The sequence below is a fragment of the Macrobrachium rosenbergii genome, chromosome 49 (genome assembly GCF_040412425.1).
Source record: "Macrobrachium rosenbergii isolate ZJJX-2024 chromosome 49, ASM4041242v1, whole genome shotgun sequence".
NCBI lineage: Eukaryota > Metazoa > Arthropoda > Malacostraca > Decapoda > Palaemonidae > Macrobrachium > Macrobrachium rosenbergii.
This window is the reverse complement of record NC_089789.1, coordinates 20,451,106-20,457,647: the sequence shown is the minus strand read 5'-3', so window position 1 is coordinate 20,457,647 and position 6,542 is coordinate 20,451,106. Positions and strand designations below refer to the sequence as shown.

Below are 6,542 nucleotides of genomic sequence, written 5' to 3'. Positions count from 1 at the left end.
AGTCCTAGCGGAGAGAGTAAGATGCAAAAGTGTCAAATACGAGAGAACAAACATCCTTGAAAAACCTGAGCAGCAGATGTACTACTTATCAAGCAGTAGTATTATTGCTCTTTCAGCTACATTCTTGTGCCGTGTATCGTAAAGCAAATGCCCTTTTTGCCTTCTCTGTGGCTCCGTCGCTGAATTTATTTCATGATGTGTGGGTTACTGAATTTTGATTCTTCCGTTAAAATGGTGAATTGAGGGAGTAATGTTAAAAAATGTGTAGTGTTCATTAGGAGTTGATGCCTGTAAGTAGGTTTTGGTTTTCATGACAAGGTGAAAGTGAGTGTTGTTTCACCAACTTTTTTTTTTTTATTCAACAGATTGTGGATTCAGGAAAAAAAAAGGTTAAACCACCATGTTGTCAAATCCAGAATGTATACCCTTGTGAGAAGTAGCACTTGTAGATATACTGTCGGATCTCACCCCAGTGCTTTCGGAAGGTAAGTGCACATATGCATATGTTTTAAGTGAACATGGACTTTGTCATCAATATATTTTATGGCGAGTAATTGCAAATAATTTACAAAGCTTTTAGTGAATTAATGATGATGTATTTGCTGATGTAGAATCGATAGGTGATCCGCCTTAGACTGATTTTAAAGTTATTTATCAATGATATTTTAACCACTATACAATATCTTATTTTTTTAGGACAGATATCAGAAAAATAACAGGTATTTAGACATAGTCTAATACTTTTAACTGCTTCTGAAGAATGTAGGAAAAAGTAGCACACGCATCATAACTGATGGAGTTTTTATTGCTCATGTTAAGTAATCTGTCATATAACAGAACAGAAAAATATAATTGAACAGAAAAATTGAGAAATAAATATGAATGATGGGGACAAAAGTTTTTTAGTGGGACATTTAACGATCATTTGTGTTTACCAAAACAATATGTATTCGGAAATTCAAATGCGACCGTTATAAAGCAGTTACATTAAGAAAATAAGGCTGTTTAATTGGTGTAATCGCCCTTCTGAAATTAGGTGGATTTACTGGAGATTATAAAATTTATTTGGGACTAAAGGATTAATGGTGAAAGTGAAATGATAGTCATATAATACTTATTAATATGATTTGATTGCTCTTTAGAAGAGTGATGACGGAATATAAGTTGTTAAATTATTACAGACCTATTGATTCAATCAGATGCATTCCGGGAGGTCAAGCTGCTAAAATCCGATAATTGTGTTTTTCTGTTTGCATTATTCATTCGAGAGATTTACTTTTACCGTATGATAATAACCATAATCCTCTGCCTCTCCTTCTCGCTGTCGGCATTCCAGTTTCATTAAGTCTTTTGGGAAGAGGTTGTTAGCCCCATGTCATCCTAAAACTCAGTTATGGTTCACCAGGCATCAAATTATCAGGAACATAATTCACTGATTAGGTCAGCAGAGACATACTGGATGTTTGATGGACTGCACCCAAATCCAGTTTTCCACGGAAGGGAATCAAATCCAGCTCTTCGTGCTGGGGAGGCTGGCATTCTAACCTCAGTGTGTGTTAATGTGTTTGCCTGCCCGTTTATTTAAACAGTGGCGTATGAGTACCTTAAGCCTTGACATAGCCCAGTCCAGATTGAGGTACTGTTGAGTCTGACAAAGTACACAGGCTGAGACCTCTCATCAAAGTAATAAAGAAGGCTCGTGAATGATTCAGTATTGTACAGTCTAAGGAAAACAGAAGTAAAGAGAGATGCTTGAAGTTTTAATTTGGAGAGTCACTTATGTATGAACCATGAATATTAGGCTTTAAAGCCAAATAATGGGTCATCTACATGCATTCAATGCTTCGGACTGTGAAAAGAGGGAGTTGGAGTTGTTGGGCAGCAAGATGTAAATCTCCAGAAAATAAATCATGAAGTACAAGCATTTAAAGGTGAAACTCGTAGAAAACCCCTGAGTTACACCGAGAGGTAAAAGTTGAAGAGGTAAGATAGAAAGATGGAAGAAAGGAAGTAGAAGTAGAGGTAAAATAAACAGCTAAAATGTGAGTGCAGCTAGAGGCAAAAGGGACACTGCAAGCACTCGTCAATAAATACCTTGAGTATACCACGTAAGATGCACTAAAGCTTACCTATGTTGACAGAAAATCTTTAGTGGAGTGACTGTTACAGCGGTGACTCAAGGAATAATAAAAAAGATACTAGGGGAATGCTCACCTTCAAACTTATTCCTGGGCGTCGTAGCATTGATTCCAAGTTGGATGTCAGCATGTACAGCCAGTCATCGCTTTCAAACTGGACTTTCTGTCTTCGACGATTTATGGAGTCATGATGACCTATATCCTTAGTGGAGATTCCAAACTCGCTTTAACGGGACTGTGTATCGACGTTCGTACAGTCCCAGGATTAATTGCATTTGATGTCCTTTTATTTGAGGCCCATGGGGTATGTTGCGCTAGGCCACTGGTTGCTGGAAAGTTCTCTGTGATTTTGCAGATTAATAATTTCCTTACCAGATACGATGCATAAGGACTCGTTGTTACTACTCAGTTCAACACTTCGGTTGTAACTAGCCTGAATTACTCTAAAAGTGTTGTAACTAACCTAATTTGAGTTCCTCTAATAGGGTTGTAACTAACTTAATTTGAGTTACTGTAATAGGGGTGTAATTAACATAATTTGAGTTATTCAAATAGGGGATCAATATCATTTAGGGTCAAATCACCAAACCCCCACAAGAATCTAGGATAAATATGGCACTCACGAATTTTGAATGTTTGGTCCACTGTTTCCCGCTCAGATGGACGCTAGCCTTAGTGTATGCCCAGACTTGGTGTTGGTTGCTATTTTTGACGTTATTCCTAGACGCATGCTTCTGCATGCCATGACATTTGAAATGTTACTCAAAAAATTTCTTTCACGTGGAGGGAGGGAGCCTGCGATACTCTGTTAATATATGATTTCTGATTAAACATCATTCAAGATCAGACGTTTTTCTTAATTTTTATGAACATTGGCCAAAACAGTACCAGCAGAAAAGGGACAGGTAGACGCCTTACGATAGAAAGGATAAAGAATTACGAATGGTCGAAGTTGTCATTGATCAGAGAAATTCCATTCACATCTGTCAAGGGAAGCAAGGGGGGAGGCTTCCTAAGTGTGAGAACAATCTTATATAAGATAAGATCACATTAAAACTTTGGTAAATCGGATGAAGAGGAGTAAAAGTAAGGAATTCGGTACATTATTTTCTCAAAGCCAACGAGAAAACTCGGTAGAATATGTATGAAAACCTGTGTTGACAACAGCGATAAGAAAATAGTACTTGGCGTAAAGCCCCAACATTTTATTGTCAGGAGAGGGTAGTATGTTGCGCAGAGAATGAGCAACTACAGTTCGCTTAGAACACGGTATTTCCATTTTGATGGTTCTTAGTAGCTTATGTTCTGTTTTTGATATACTTCGCCATATTTTCTTTTAAAATTCATGACGAGAAAACGGAAATTTAACATTTCGGAAAGGGACCTCGTGAAAGAGAAATCAACGGCGGGCATCGTGATATAGCATTCAACTATGACACCCCAAGGGATAATCTAACACGATTTCATTCTGAATTACGGCAAACAGCCAACTAGACCAGAAACTCTTGTTTTGCCTTTTCGAGAACAGCGGTAACATTTCACATTTTCCTGCAAGCATTTAAGGGATTATTTTTCATAACGGATGATACGAGTACATCAGGCATTAGGAAGGGTAAATCTGTTAACTGAACCTCTGGAGCCTTTCTGGCTGGAACGATATTTTTCATATTCACATTCGTGAACGTAATAATATTTCTTGCTGAGCATTTATGATTTAAAGTGTGATTGTCAACGAGAGAGAGAGAGAGAGAGAGAGAGAGAGAGAGAGAGAGAGAGAGAGAGAGAGAGAGAGAGCGTCGCATTTATAACAACATGACGAGGGATATAAATTTAGAATGACTACATATTCTAAAACATTCGACAAGCACCAAATAATAGCTACAGTAAACACAGTACGCATCCCTGTAAATTGCATAAGACAATTTCACGTTTTTTCGGAAAGGAGTTATGAGAAAGTTTGAATAATTCAGAGATATACATTTCCTCTTTTTCATAGCATAATAAATCTCTGACAGGTCAAGAACACTTGGGAGCGTAAACGTAGCATTTGGCATTCGGGGAAAAACATAGGGACATCTATATGCGGTCAGATGTGTTTTCTCACACCTGAAAAATGGTTAACAATTCTATATACAATTTAGGAGGAGATTTCAAATACATATGGTTGGAAAGCTTGCAGTGCCTTGCATACATTAGTAATTACAGTTCTAACAAGGACACAAAGCATCTTCTGAAAAATACGTAAAAGATCTTTTGAATCAGGAGAGCAGGATCTGAGTTTACTGAGAGTACTCAGTGCGTCACGTAGATTTTGTTTTGAAGCGAAGATGCCTTGAGGGTCCCCGCGACATATCGGGACCTCACATACCTATACGCATGTATTCAAGCATACAAGAACACATTCACTGTCGATTCCTTTTTTTTTTTTTTTTTTTGTTAGATTTAGGGCAGGATACCAGCGAGTATTATCTCCTTTCCGGTAAAGCTGTGCCCTATTCGGAGAAAGAGCATATTATTAATTATATGTATGCATAAAGATAAACACTCACAGTCACTCTCACAACTCACAGTCACTCTCACATGTGAAGATTTTATTTTATTTTATTTTTGCGGTTAATATTTAGTTCATAACGGCACTAAATTGTTTTTCATTAACTGAAGAACTTAGATTGGTATATGTTTGAAAAGAAATTAGAGAATAACCAATATTTCAACAATTTCCTTTTTGGCTTATCCTGGATATTCAGTTTCTGCATGAAAGACCACCGAATGAATACAGTATTGTATTTCCGTCCCAAATACAATATGCAAATAATGCCTTTAGACGAGGTAGATATTTTGCTGTACAGGCATGTTGGTTGGAATTCCAAATATTGTTGGGTGTGGAATTATTCTTCAAAATATTAAGGCAAGAGAAATTTGATATTTCACTGCCTTCTTCTCATGAAAGCTTTTTATAATTCTTCTATGGAATTTCATCCTTCTTGTAATTTTACTTACGTATAGCCTCTATGAGCATAGCAGTGTGTGCTAGAATTATGGTATATGTGTATGTGTTTATATATATATATGTATATATATATATATATATATATATATATATATATATATATATATATATACATATATATATATATATATATATATATATATATATATATATATATATATATATATACTGTATATATATATATATATATATATATATATATATATATATATATATATATATATATATATATATATATATTTATAGGATACAAACTTTTTACCACATAGGTATTTCATTGTAATAACCACAAAGCTCTCTTAGCCTAGCGAATTATTCACACCATTTAGATACGCTTATCACTACAAAGCCTTACAACGAAATGCAGGAAATAAATCACTCCTGATGTCCGTAGCAGAATTCGAATCCGCATTCAGAGCATCAGAACGAGTCACGTTGCTGACCCGACATTACCGTATATGATTATATATTCAGACTTGCCAGTCATAAATTTTATTAACTGACGTTGAGAGAGAGAGAGAGAGAGAGAGAGAGAGAGAGAGAGAGAGAGAGAGAGAGAGAGAGAGCGCTTTTTTACTGCTTAATTTTGACATTAGCGTCTGTAACGACCTACTAAAATTTGAGACATAACGCTCCCTCATCAACGAACACAGCAATTATTGCGAAAACAGACCTAATAACGGTGCGTTCCATGTGTATTAGCTTTTTAAATACTCTCTGGGTTGCACTAACGGCGGGTTGGATTGCTTCTTCTGTTTTTATTAACTTGAAATGGGAAAATAAAATTTTATTTTTCTCACTACTCTTTCTGGATTATACTTCGAATGGCCGTAGAGAACTCTCTATGTATTTTTTTATTTTCAGCCGTCATTGTTCCTTGTCTATTCCTTCTTCGTTTGGGTTGTCTTCATGTATTGATCACGTTTCTGTCAGATGTTCTAACTGAAAATCACCTTTTCACTTATTAATCTTATTACATTTGAAGTCACAAAAATATCAAAAATTAAATTTATCAAAAAGGCAGTGAGAAAAATGTCATACCCAGAAGCAGCTCGATACATTTGATTTTCACGCTGAATCTTTTGATTTTGCTTATTTTGCTTACTGACCGGGTTTTTGAAGTTTATGGCATATTTGAAATAATTTGTCTCTTGTTCTCCTTTTACACCTGAGTTCTGCTGGGACGTGAAATGTCACATTACATTAACATAAGGCTACCGGTGGTACCTGGGATGTCAATAGGTAGCTAAGAAAAGGCTGGTTTATAATCAAGTGAAGGTGAGTGTAATTTGCAAGCGAGAAGTAGGATATTAATGAGAGAGGGGGGGGAGAGAGAGAGGTGGTTGTTTGCTGATTTTGGTTCATCTATGAAAAGAATTGCTTTAAACTGGACC

General features: G+C 36.1%; 1 long non-coding RNA gene across 1 annotated transcript in view; it reads left to right on the top strand.

Moving 5' to 3' along the window:
- Positions 1-234: 234 nt before the first annotated feature.
- Positions 235-6,542, top strand: part of LOC136832146 (uncharacterized) — a 217,773-nt gene continuing 211,465 nt past the window's right edge. Inside the window, exon 1 of the long non-coding RNA XR_010851093.1 lies at positions 235-485. This is a non-coding gene — a long non-coding RNA (uncharacterized lncRNA). The remainder of the gene's footprint in view (positions 486-6,542) is intronic.